Source organism: Typha angustifolia, chromosome 4 (assembly GCF_048772165.1).
Source record: "Typha angustifolia cultivar Huaian chromosome 4, ASM4877216v1, whole genome shotgun sequence".
In the NCBI taxonomy this organism is placed as follows: domain Eukaryota; kingdom Viridiplantae; phylum Streptophyta; class Magnoliopsida; order Poales; family Typhaceae; genus Typha; species Typha angustifolia.
In genome coordinates, this window is record NC_133242.1 from 4,228,531 (window position 1) to 4,243,347 (window position 14,817).

At 36.4% G+C, this 14,817-nt stretch overlaps 1 pseudogene; it reads right to left on the reverse strand.

Annotated features, from left to right (window-relative positions):
• Positions 1-102: 102 nt before the first annotated feature.
• On the reverse strand, positions 103-13,026 carry LOC140759325 (indole-3-acetaldehyde oxidase-like; annotated as a pseudogene).
• Positions 13,027-14,817: the final 1,791 nt, after the last annotated feature.

The following is a 14,817-nucleotide window of genomic DNA, read 5'->3' on the forward strand; positions in this document are numbered from 1 at the left end:
TTAGGTATTAAACTTGATTAGATATGAAAAGGAGATGTTTGGTTACTGAATTAATTCAAGAGGATTCCCTAAACTCAAGTGATTTTGAGGATAAATTTGATTCGTCGAATAAAAAATTAGAGATTACTGGCTGAGAGTAATGCTGATTCAATGTAGCATCAGTTAACAACAATATGGCTCTTTGGATTGATGAGCAGACAAACCTTCCAAGTACCTCTCGACATTGTCAAGGCCACATAGCTCCTTGATTACAGGCATGGTTGCAGGGACATCCATCTGGAACATCGACGGAGAACTATCAGATCCACCAGAGGGAAGTAAATCTGCTCTAGCTGCTCTGATTGCTTCTCTTATCGCGCAATGAACTGAAGCTGCAAGAAGTAAAGGCGGCTCCCCAGAAGCTGCATAAGAACATGAGAGAGTAAATCAACTAATAGTAGCATGTTCATCTATTATTTGTCAGCCATGGTTGAGTGGACTAAAAGATACAGTATGCTTTGTAGAGGTTCGTTACTTAACATCTTAAGTTTTTAGAGTAACTAGGTAAGTTAACATAGCAGGAAGTGCCGACTGCTGAGTTGAAATCCTGTCAAACTAACTTGCCAAAGAAAAAAAATCTCCAACCATTAAGTCAAGTTTCTGTTCGCTTGTGTTTATCAAAGATCTCGCTAGCCTAGCCTTGAAATGGGAAAGAATGTTAAGAATACAAAATAATAAGACCACCGTTCTCTATCAACAGAAGCTTTTAGAGTCATCGGTGATTTAGCAAGTGGAATCGCTAAGCATGAAAACACCATAAAAATACATAATGAAGGTAAGAGGTGAAGTTCATGGCTTTCCCTAATACTTTTTTTATTAGGTTTCTAATCAAACTCGTTCAGTAGTTAATAGTTCATCAATAAGAAATAGATGCTGATGGCTCTGACATGACATCCTCTTAAGGCAATAAGGAGATAGATAATATGTTGGTTGGTTGTTCTAGATGCTCTAGGATTAGAAGCCAAAAATAAAGTCAACTCAAGTGAAAAAAAGTTGGTACCTTTTGATGAGAGTACACGCTTCTGGTGATATCCGCTATTAAGTAATTCAACGTTGAACTGTTTTGGAATGGTGTCAACAGTTGGAACCTTGTATGTCCAAGTACCATCGGTAACCACTAAACCATCCGAGTTTTCCAAGTATTTCTCGTACATAAAGAAACCAATTCCTTGAACAAAGGCACCTTCAATCTGCATGCAAGTGGAGGGAAGTAGTGAATTAGTAATATTATAACAAATGCTGACAGTATATCACCAATTTAAAAGGATTAGCAGAGGCTAACAATCGAGAAATAAAAGGTTTGGTTTTCTACAATATACTTAATAGCAAAAATGCAATGCCAAAACCATATTTCTTGGTTTATGGACCTGTTATTTGAAAACGTAAAGAACAACATTTCTTTAAACTAGCCTACACAAGCAGGTGACTGAGGAGATAGTTTGACAAATGCAACTGCTATGGCTTTACGTCAAACCAGCATGTAAGCAACATCCAAAATAGAATTCTGAAAAGATTGAATGCTTCAAAGAGTTTGGTGCAAATGCCACTCTAGGCAAATATTATTTTCCTAGATTATCGATTCAATGAAATTGAATATGGAAACACTTGCACTAGTGCTTCCGAAAGCCCAAAATCATATAATTCACTTGCCCGGCATAGATAGCACAGTATGACGCCCTATCGAAATATTGGTCGAAATCAAAGTGCCAAGGCAGTTCAAACGTTTAAGCAGTGCAATAACAAAGTTAAACTCGAGGAACACTATGATAATTATGTAAGACTTGAAGTTATCCACTGCTGGTCAAGTCTTAAATTTATCCATTGGGTGGATAGATAATTATAAAGATAGTCTCTCTTGATTTTATCCTTAGCCTCTTAATGCCTAGGAGATATTTATAAAACTTAGTAGCTAATTTTTTTTTTTGCCTATATAAGAGCATAGACACTTATTATAAAAAGTATCTAAAGTTTAGTAAATGAAAGAGTAGTGAAAGCTTCACCAAGAAAACTCGTCTTCTCTAAGTGTTTTTGAAATATCTTTCACTCTTCTTACTTCTACATTATCTTTATTTTGAGGTTTACTTTATCTTACAATGAAGGTGAAATGCTGTGCGGACTAGCAAACCGATCAAAATAGTTAAGTCCATAACAAGAGGTATCAGAGCCATCTGTAGTCCACTACTGTGATTGACAAAGTGCTGCTGTGATGTCTTGTTCTAAAGCTGCCATCTTCGACATCATGCCCGAGAAGAAAGAGCCTCTAAGGGAGTTTTGCCCGTAGAGGGTTGCATTTCCGCGCTTGAGGGCTTTGTTGGGTGCCTTGACGATCGACTATAGATGTTGGAGAATCTCAAGATTGGCTTCGAAGAAAACATGGAAGCAGTGGAAACAAGCGTCCAAGCTGCGATGGATTCTTTTAAGTCTCAATTTCACGAGCTCACGGCGGAGCTTGATTGACAAAATATTAAGAGAGTTGCCAAAGCAACTACTTATGAAGAACTTAAGTCCAAAGTCGACGAGGTCAACGGTCTCAAGTTGAGTGTAAGTCTTCTTGAGAGGGTTGTTGCACAAGAAGGTGATGTTGCAAAGAGTATATCTAAGCTGCATATCTTAGAGCTGCGAGGGTTCAATGGCAATATAGCATGTGCGACGTGAAGGAGGTCGAGAACTTTCTTTTGGGTATGAAACTATACTTTAAGGCATTGCGACTTGAGGATGAGGGCGAGGATGTTCAAACCACATCCATATACTTCACTGATGATGCCATGTTGTGATGGCGTCAACAATTGGCAGAGATCGAGAATGGTCTTTGACATATCGACTCTTGGGTGAAATTGAAGTGTGAGCTAAAGACGCAACTATACCCTGAAAATGTTGAGTCCTTGGTCTGGAAGGATTTGTGCAGGCTGAAGCATATTAGAACTCTTGCCGACTACATCAAGGAATTCACCTGTTTAATGTTGTCTTTCAAACATGTCAAAAGACGATCGCGTGTTAATCTTCCTTGATAGATTACAGCCATGGGTGTTGAAAGAGTTAGTGTTCAGAGGTGTTAATAATCTCAACGCCACTATCTCTATTGCTGAGAAATTGCCCGAGTATGAGCAGAGAAACGACAAAGTTGTCAACCTAAAAGCGTTGACATTTGACAATGGCAATGGCAATGGTAGCCAAGAAGTCCACAAGGAAGGTGCCAAAGAAACCTTCAAAGGAAGCAACTGAGGGTTGATGTCTCAGTCTCAAAATGCAAAGTAGGCACGTGATTGCCCAAATTGAAAAAAACTACATGCTATCCAACTCGTGGAAGAAGATTGTGGAGAGGACAAGATGGTTGGAGCCATTCGACTCATTAATACTGTCCAAGGACAAACTTGGGATGGCAAGCTCCTTGAGCAAAAGTGACTTATGTACATCAATATGAAGGTAAATAGTGATGGACAATGGAGATGGAATAGTTGTTGGATGGTTAGGACACCCTGTCTTTAAAGATAAAGAAGGGCGTGAGTTTTTTGTACGAGTGATAATTGACACCAACGCAACCTATAACTTCCTACCGCTTGCGGAGGCCAAACGACTTATCCTTAAACTAGAAAAGGAGGACAGCAGTGTAAAGTTGTAAACTTTAAGTCTTAGTCTTAAGCATGGCTAAAGATGTTGAAAATTCAGCTTAGCACATGGAGAGGGTAGACTGACATAACAATAATAAACCTGAATAACTTTCAACTCATCGTCGGTTTGGAACTCCTTATTGCTACAAAAGTTATGCTAATGCCACATCTTGGAGCAATAAGGATCTTGGACAAAGCTATGCCATGTGTTGTTTGGACCAATGAATACCAAAATATGCAAGACACCAATGGCAAAAAGCAACAAGGGCACAACTGAAGAACTGCAAGCACATGACTGAGCGATCATGTATTGGGTGGGACAAAATATGACACCCTATCAAAATTTTGGTTGAAATTGAAATACCAAGGCAGTCCAAGGGCCTAAGCAGTGCAATGACAAAACTGAACTAAAGAGACACTACAGTAATTATGTAAGACTTGAGTTTATCCGCTACTGAATAACCCTTGAGTTTATCTATTGGATGGATGAATAAGGATATGGATGGCCTCTCTTGATTTTATCTTTAGTCTCCTAAATATCTAGGAAAAATATTTAGGAAACTTAGTAGCTAAGTTTTCTTTTGCCTATATAAGGGCATGAACACTTATTGTAAAAGGTATCTGAAGTTTAGTGAATAAAATAGTAGTAAGAACTTCAGTAAGAAAGCTTGTCTTCTCTAAGTGTTTTTAAAATATCTTTCCTCTTTCTTACTTCTACACTATCTTTACTTCGAGGTTTACTTCATCTTGCGAAGAAGATAGAGTGCCGCGCGGACTAGCAATCCGATTAGAAAAGTTAAGTCCGTGACAACAGACACACTAATAGACTTGAATGCATTTGCAAGTCCATGTTGAAATTTATCTGACAGATAGCATAAGAGAGAAGTTGAGATAATTGACTAATTAAAATAAATATTACCTGCCCCAAATCCACAGCAGGGTTTAAGCTCTGGCCAGAGTCATATGTAAGGTCAGCTCGTAAAATTGCAGTAGCTCCTGTAAGAAGATCTATCTCCACCTGCAGGTCCACATTTCGTGATGATACTGATATTTGGTGCAGATCAGCTAGATATTAATTGATTAAGTTTACAACAGTGTGAAATGGCTAATCACAAAAATGGACTGGCATACCTCACTCACAGCAGCCCCATAATTCAAATAGGAATCAGAAGTATGTTCAGGAACCCAGAAGGTACTTGCTGATAAATTTACACTTTCTAGGTATGCCTGCAGGTGAGGAAGGCATGAAATTAAGATATAGAATAAACAACTAGCACTCCAGAGTCTAGACTACAGAGTAATTAGATTTGGAATGACTAAAGAGTTCATCGACTTTAAAAACTACAAGACATACTAGGCCTACATGACTCAAAAATGCTAAAAGGGACAAGAAGCATCTTGTTTTGGTCCATTTAATTTTGATACGAATTTTCCAGCTTGGTGGTACAATACTCCAATTTGAGTCTTGCATATCAGACTGTCAATTCGGAGTTCATACTCAACAAAAACTAAAAATCAGTGAATATCAACTTATGGTGATATGAGAATCTGAGACGGACAGTGAAGATGCAGAGATTTACAGTGAAGTTTGGACTACTATGAATTGCTCTGAGATGCAGTGAATATCTACTTACAGCGAATTTTCAAATGCTTCTCAACAATGAAGATAAAATAATCACCTGAGAAATTAAAGAATCCCATGAAACCAAACCTCTCTGTTCTTGCAACCTATCTTTGAGAGTTCTTAATCTGTCAACTATGATATTACAGGAGAGACGAACTGCTTCGCAGCTGGCCTCTGATGTGCTACTGCCACCAGTAAGTCCTCCCTGTATTAAGCTCAAAGTATCTATCTGAATAACTCGTATCCTGTCTAGAAGCTTCTCATTTTTATCATCCCAAAACTGTCCAAGCGCAAATGCAGCCATCTGCTTCACTTTTGTCCACAATCCTTGACCTATCTCAATCCCTCCTACCTCAACTACAACTGAGCCATCATTAAGAACAGAGACTTTGCCTGGAGTTGGTCTAAGTGATACTTGGTAGATCATGGGTACACAAGAAATCCCCCGTTTCTTCCATTTGTTGCTGCTATTGAATTTCTGGATCACTTCCACACGCTGCTCATAGGTAGGAGAAAAGGCCAAATTATCAAAAATAGAAGGCAAGGTATACCCAGAACCTTCTGCACTGTCTCCATAGAACAACATGAGGCTCTCAAAGGTGTGAAGATTCCTCTTCCTGATAGAGTTGGCATCTATAGAAAGTGTTGATGCTACCTGTTCAATAATTGCTTCAGCAATGAATGATCCCTGTACATCTCCAGGGGCTCGCACCGCAGACTTTGATGGAAGATTTGTTTTGCAGACTTTTATGTCAAAAGAAAGAGCGCCTCAGTCATATTTCTTCAGTGCTCCCACTACAGCTTTCGGAATCATTGGGCTGATATCTTCTATTATCCCAGCATTAATCAATATCTCCAAATGCAAGGCTGTGATCTTCCCATCAGACTTGAAACCAACAGAGTATTTTACTTTCATGGGATGTCTCCCTCCTGCCATTAGCATGTCTGTTTTGCGATCCAGGTACATTCGTACAGGACGACGCAGCTTATATGCTGCAAGAGCACATGCAGCTGCAACCTAACATCACAAGAGAGTCAACATTTAAACCAGTTTATATAAATGATTACTAATTTCAAACTTACATGTATATATTAGTTAGTCAGTTAATGAATGCAAGCAGATTTATACTATAAAAGCCGCCAATTCTACAAAAAAACATTTCTGTATCATTATCTGTAGAACCATTTGTCCAACACTACATGGTCTGCTAGAGCACAACTCAATTTCTAAAAGGCTCCAAAAAGAAGCTAAAGTGATAGGATTATCAGATGTAGATGCATATTATTTTTATACAGTAATGTTTTTCTTTTTTCATCTTCCCTTGTAAGTCCAGTTCATGTCCTAAATCTATATGAGACACACAGGCATAATTTGTATTTTCAATCAGAGATGTAAATTTAATTAATACTCGACATAAGTAAACTGGTAGATGTGCTTGATTGTGCATCCGTGTATAAGAATCTAAATGAAAAGCATTGGTAGATTTTTGAAATTTTAGGTAAATAAAAGAGATAGAATGACTCTAAAATGTTTTGATGCACATAGTAAAAAGGTCAAATTACTCTGCCATACTTGCAATACACTGAGTCAAATGATACACAAAAGACACAAGTAAATCTTGGCATTGATAATGAGTTGAATTCTTACAGGTATTGCTTTGAATGCCTTTCCACCAAAACCTCCTCCAACTCTTCTTGTAATAACACGCACATTGTGAAAGGGGACGCCAAGGCAGTTTGCAATCACACTATGTGTCAACTCAGGGCACTGACTTGAAGTGTACACTGCAATGCATTTATCTTCATCTGGAACAGCCAGTGCTGTCTGCGTCTCCATGTAAAAATAATACTGGGAACCAAGTTTTACCTGGGTACAGCAGATGAATAGTAATATAATATGTTTAAGATGAAGAGAAGTTTGTTTAACTTTTACAGAATAGCCAATCACTGCAGGATTGTCAACTGACAAAATGAATTACGTAAGAAAAGGACACATCACAAATATCTTTAAGAGAAAAGTCAAAAGTAATATCTAACATTTGCTTCAGCAGATTCACAGATTAGTGCCAACAGCAAGGCAATCATAGGTTTAAAATACATAAGCAGAAATGGCAATGAAGAAAAATAAAAGAAATGTAAAGGATGCCCAAACTTGCAATTAGTGCAAATCTTATATCAATGCAATTCAATAAATTTCCTACCAAAATATACACTGTTAGTGATACAAGCTAAGCAGAAAGGATGATCCCTTTCAATTAAACTTGACAGTTGAGACAGTCTCAGGTCTCAACAATATTTTTGAGTCTTAGAAGACAATCAATTTAGGAAGTACCTCAGCTGATAAAATCGTTTGATCAGCTTCTGACATTCCTTTGGAGAAATCACCTATTTGTTTAGGATAAACAAAGGAAGGAACATCGAAATAACTGCATCTTCTGACAGCATCTTCTACAGACAAAATTGGTGGTTCCAAATTATCAGTGTCATAATCAACAATTGCTTGTTTAGCAGCCATGTTGGCATATCTCTGGGTTCCTGCAATCTGAATGATCCATTCAGTCAGGCTTACTTGAGCAATTCTAGGCACAAAAACATTCAGCTTTATTTAGCTAAGCCACAAAATCTTTTAGTATTACATGAACAATCAAACACGGCCAGCCGAAAGTGAAATTCAATGAAAGAATCAGTAACTTATTTGTAGCTTATAAAAATGAAGCAAAATGATGAGAACAGAAAGGATATACCACTAGGCCGAGTGGTTGACCAGAAAACTCAGTAAGTGATTCAGCGAATAATGGTTCAGATCCAAAGATAAATTTTTCTCCAATGTTTTTTCCTCCTTTTGGAATGTCGTTAGCAGAGATAATTGTAACGATTTTCTGTGATGCCAGAGAAGAACTGAATTTAATGCCCCTTATGTGAGCTAAAGGTCATGTGCTATTGATAAAAGCTCCATAAAGACAGTTCTCTGGAGAAGGAATGTCATCCACATATATAGCTTCACCTGCATATGTAGTTCATAACGTTATTTAATACAAAGGCATCTTGAGTTATAAATTTATAATAATTTGTAATAGGAAAAATTTAAACAATATGACACAGTCAGAAAATTTATGCCTAGGGATAATTACGATTGCAACCAAATGAAAGACATATTAGGGACTCTGAAGTGACAGTGAAATTTAGTATAAGTGATAAATGAGGATATTTTTCCTACCCACTAACAAAGCAACAAACACATGAACCATAATTTCTGGAAATCAAATCATGCAAAAAATATATGAAATGTTAGTGAAAATAGCCTGTCTAGGTGTCAAACTACAACAGGATATTACTAATTATAAGCTCTATGATGAAGCAAGGAAGTACCAGAAGCTTAAATTTCAGCTCCAGCCTTTTGAGTTGGTTCGCCAATTGGGTGATAGTCCTTGATCAATTCTGTAACCTGCCTTGAAGATAAAATCACATCACTAAGATCACAATCTGCACGCTTAGATGTCTTGTCAGCTGAAAATTTAGCATGTCCATTGAGACTTCCATATGTATATTCAGTGTTAGCAGCAGAACTATTTGCATCACTATTAATAGTCTTTCCAGGCTCTGCCAAATCTTTAACAAGTGGACGAAGAAAATCAAATAGAAAAGCAACAGCCAGACTTGATCTGTAGGCAGGATGTGGTATACCTTCTTTCACGAAAATTGTTTCTCTAAGCAGTTGCATTGCTTCAAGTAGAATAGAAGAAGTGACAGGTTTACCCATTAGAAAATTCTCAACTTTCTTTGCCCTAATGGCATGATTAGTCCTATAGGCACCAAAAGCCAACTTTAGGTTATCTAAAATTAAATTTCCTGATCTTTTATCGAAGGAAGTCTGTGCTAAGAAAGCAGAATTGAGATAAGCCACCGCATTCCCTAGAGGGCGAGGAGCTGCTCTGTATGTCTCAAAGAGGACTTCGGTTTTTGTTGTAGCTATTGAATCAACAGTCCCATTACTGACAGAGGAGCTGCAGGCTGAAGTCCAAGAAGGAACATATACACTCAAAAGTAGAGTTCTGTAATCACAAGGAGACCTCTCTAGGAATTCCTCCAGAGTGAGACTTAGCCTTTCTGAAGCTGTCTGTATACAAATAGTTGCACCAGCAGCTAGAAGTATTGTTGCAATGTCAGAGGGAAATTGACTTCTCTGTGCCATGATCAAGTTTCCCCCTAAGCTTGCTGTATTTCGAACAAATGGAGAAGCCACCTTATTCATGTGATCAGCAATTTTTCTGAAGACCACATTCCTGTTTGAAAGCAATGTGCATCCATTTTCTTCTTTCAAAACATTGATAGTTCTAGAAATCGTCACAGCTGCCCCAATTTCAATGCCTAGATTATCTCTTCTTATATCTGAAAGATCAGGGATCCCTCTGAGATCAACATACTTATCATACAGGTCCAGGTCCTTGTAAATACCCGTACTTGTATTCCCTAATACCATCTTAACTCTACTTTCACTAAATACTTCAGAATTTAATAATTTGTAAAGATCTTCGACACTATCAGGGCGATACCAATAGCCTCCCCCAGTGGCAGTAAGACCAGCATCATCTGGGACATCTGAAATAGATTTGATCTCAGATTTAAGAAACTCAGGGAAAGTGCAGATTCCACCACTAGAGTAATGAGGCAATCTGCTGACATTAATATTTTTATCCCCTTTCTTCCAAAATGAATTCAGGCCAAAATCTTCCAAATCAACATCAGTTGCAAAGCTCTTGCAAGTATCTACAATAGGTCGATAACCAGTACATCGGCACAAATTGCCTGATATAGCCTTCACTGCATCAGATATTGTGAGCTTTGAGAATCCATTTGGAGGCACAGACTTATCAATTTTGTCTGCATTGACTACGGCAGAGAAAAGAGATATGCACATGCCAGGGGTGCAGAACCCACACTGGGAGGCATGAAAACCAGACAACCTTTGGTGAATTGCATGAAAGCCATCCTAACTGTTTCCAAGTCCTTCAGTAGTTGTCACTGAATGGAAATTTATACTACAAAGAAGTGTTAGGCATGAGCTTGTAGAGAATTCAGCCACTTGGTCAATAATGGGATCATATCTTGAAAGAAGAACAACACAAGCTCCACAGCCACCTGTTGCGAGAAGAACTAACAATATTAGTGGGATATACATATTTATATCCATTTTTTGAATGCCAGAACCTTCAAGGTATTTATACAAATAATGAACTAGGTAAGCATATTACTATTATACAGGTATATCCAGAATTGATTTCATTAAGATTCACAATTAGCAATTATGATACTACTAGAAAACATAGCATATAGAGAAGATGAATAGGCAACTAAAATATGATTCATATAGTAGCATGAAAATGTCTATTTTTCCTTATTGAGTTATAATTTCTGTTACATATACTAAAATAAAGTCAAATGAAGTACTTGAAGCCATGCTTTTAACAAGATACTACTATTCCTATATGTATATGCATTCAGATTCAAGTCAGACAGGAAAACCTACTGTTATATCAGGCCAAAGTCCAAATTGAAGCCAAATTTGATGAGTAATATCCTAATCCTATTCACTCATACCTTGCTCATATGCTACATGTGCACAACAATGATGCACCTGCAGACACAAGAAGAGAGAGATGATCAAAGAACTTTGAGTTAGTGTTCAGCCATCCAACTTAAACTCTAAAAATGGAGTATGTTAACAAACAAGGGGGATTACCAAAGAGGTAAGAAGCTGGATGTAGATAAGAGGAGGCATGACCATAATAGGTAAGATAAAATGGAACAATTTGTGCAACACAAGAGGCACGAGTGTGCAACCTATGGGAATGTCTCATCACATAAAGCTTTGGATGTACATAAGTTTTTTTTTTCTATATAGAGTGGATGGACAATTGGATCAGAAAAATTTAGCAACTGATCTTATTTCCAATATATCTTTCATTCATCTAGACATCATCTCCATCTAGACTGTTTCCTCTAATTCTCTCTCTTCACTTACAGATTAGCTTTCTAGGATTCCGAGCTACAATCAAAGATTTAATGTAAAGTTTGTAGTCCAACTCTCTATGTATGAACAGAAATACAAGACCCTACATGAAATCTTTAGAAAAAGATTGAACCCCTTTAGTGCCTATCTATGTGCAACTGCCTCACAGATGTTACCTTTTATGCAGAAAAACCAAAATACCCCCCTTTGACTCCAATAGCCGAAATTATGTTGAAAATTAATAACTCTTAACACTCCTCTCATCTCAAATCCTTGTTGATGAATACAATCAACCTAAAGTAGACAGACTAGATAGTAAGGTTAAAAGAGGCAAAATCTCCATTGTTTACTATCATGTGAATGCTGTCACAACCAAAACCCAGTAGTAGAAGTGGGAACGCCCAAGGTCAAGGGTTCAATCCCTACCTCTTATCCAGTGTTTGGTTGGTCCATAATCTTCCCTTGCTTGCAAATACTCTTCTTTTATTTACAAATAGCAACCAAACATCACTCTCTCTAGAAATGTGCTTAGTGTGGTCAATATGCATAACTTTAAATTATGCACCTTTTTTAAAGAATCTTAGGCGAGAGGTAGCTAAAGTTATCACACCCCTTATTTACATTTAAGGCTTATACGCCAAACAAATACTCTCTTAGCGTTGCATTTGCATACATTATGGAGATCTAAGTGATGTGCAAGGAAAACGTATGAGCATGTGTCTTTAGGGAGGATTGCCCCATCCCCTTCTCCAAATCCTCTAACACTATAAAAGCCTCTTGGCTCTTCTGGAATAAATGAATGTACTCTTATTTTCAGGATGGGAAAATAAACAAACTTTGCACATAAATAGGAGGGCCACAAGTAAGGGTGAAAACGGATCGGATACGGATCGGATAGTGCTCAATCCATATCCGGATCCGTATTTTTAGTTCGGATATGGATTCGGATACGGATATTGGACGGATAGCAAAATTTAAAACCATATCCTAACTAAACGGATACGGATAATTTTCGGATAAAAGATCGGATCTTAAACGGATATTGATTAAATTTTAAATAATTATAATATTTTATTTAAATATAATTAACACAAAATTATTAAGAGTTTTACAACAAATAATTTTTTTGTATATCAAATATATAAAATTAGAGAAATTAATCTCTATAAATAATAGATAATGTATTATTAGTAATAATATTAATACTTACTATTTAAATAAGCAAACTAAAAACTGTAAATCATTTAAAAAAATATGCGGATATACGGATATCCGATATCCGTATCCGAATCCGAAAAATTTATCTGACCCGTATTCGATTTTTTTTCAAAAATTCTATCCGTATCCGAATTCGAATCCGAGTCGGATAAAATTTTTTTATCCGAATATGATCCAAATCGGGTCGGATAGCGGGTCGGGTCGGAGTTAATCACCCCTAGAAACAAGGCATTAAAATTGCATAAAAGATCGAGGAAAAAAAAAACCAATCATCGAAGCACTAAGCAACCCAGGTAAGAACTCACATCCAAAAACCCCATTTCCTGCCAATCAAACAATACAAGGACACTAACTAAAAATACCAAATCAAGAAAGTTAAAGATTTTTCTCACCTTCTCCGCATCCAAGCTTGCTCCTTTGTAAGGGGTCCGAGTCCTCAAGAACTCCAGCAAAGTAGTGGACGGGTCCACCTCCGAGAGCTCGTACCGCTCCCCGTTCACGGCAAACACCAGCCTTTCCAACTTCTTCCCCATCTCCTCCTCCTCCTCCTCCTCCTCCTCCTCAACGATGGGGATGATCTTATCTCGACGTATCTTGTTTTGTAACCAAGACCTCCAAATTCCATGGAGCAATCAATCTTGATTGGGACCGACGAAAGAGAAACAGGATCATACGGAACAATTGGAGGGAAGCCGACAGCGGACATTGAAGGCTACTCTAGCGATGTCTCCTTGGACTCGTCGCAGCACGGGATTGAAGCACGTACCTTACATAGGACAAGCTCAGTCCTCTTAAATACCCTTTCTTTTTTTCCTTTGTTTTGAAATTTTGTATATAACACCTTATCTTTTAATAAAATTATAATTTACATTATATATTTTTATTATAAATTAAGTCTTATAATTTAACGAATATACTTAATTAGTTATTTTATAAATAAAATATTTCTACTTGATAAATTATTCTCACGATGTTAATTTAAATTTAATCATAATATTTTCTACACGTATTTATTAAATCAGATGACTCAATTTATAAATAATAAAAATATAGAGTACAATTACATTGTAAAGCTCAGCGTTATATACAAATTTTCTCTTTTTTCTTTCTTGATAATGACTTTCTTGGAAGATTATTATAACTTTACTTTCTTAATACAGACGTATATCATGTAAACTTAATATCATGTGCTGATAGAGGAGTGGAAATTTTGATTTACCCTATGGTTTGGCTAAACTTTAAAGTACTTTTATTTATACCAAGAGTTTAATAAAAATTGGTATATTCTTTTATTAGCAATGATTTTTTTTTCTCGCCTCTCAAGAGATATATCACAATGAAACCTATAATAATGATGTGAATTAAAAAAGATATATAATCTAACATCATTGAAAGCTATAACACCAAATTTACGTAGAAAAATCCTTTTCAAAATAAAAAAAATCACCGGACATAAAATGAAATCCACTATCAAAAAGGTTGGTACAAAAAAGATCTTATGAGCACAATAATATCATTCATAAGAAAACTAATAATCCTAGCTTCAAATTACAAGGTTTAGAGAACACCTCCAATAGAGAAATCCAAATATTTTTGAAGCAAGAACACTCTTATAGATATGAAGAAGATATTGTGTATTAATCTCAATCATGAAGTCTTCTAGTTGTAAACCCTTATTATACGTAATGAAAGCTCTTTTACTCTCTTATATTTTCTATTCGCTCTTTTATTTTTCAAATAATTTATTTTTTACTATTAAGTGGCATGATCAAGTCCATACGAGAAAAGAGTCTAACTCAACCACTTATTAACCAAGTGTAAGTCACTTTAAAGGTTAGCCCAAACCAGCTTAGCTAAGTGAAACTTAATATTTTTTAGTCTTATTTTTTCATCTTCAATCTATTTCATTTTCAAATTATAAGTGTTAAAATATTTTAAAAAATAATATATATAAATGACAAAATGCCACCTAACTGATCTCATTTAAAAATAAAATAATATGACCAACTTAAACCCATCTCCATCAATTCCACTTATGCAACGTAGAGTACATTCCTCGTAAAATAATTATGGGAATTTTTAAGGGTTAATTTCTTATTTATAATAATATATTCTATATGTAAATTAAGTGCACTATGTTATAACAAAATATACCCATTTAGAATGATATTTTAAATCGAAAAACTAAACATAATGAGAAAGACTATTTAATGGATGGGAGATATCATTTGTACGATAAATAATGCTTAGCCAACCCAGCAAGGGAACATACTTTCACGGTAATACTGCACATGAGACTGTGACTCCTATCGCTTCTT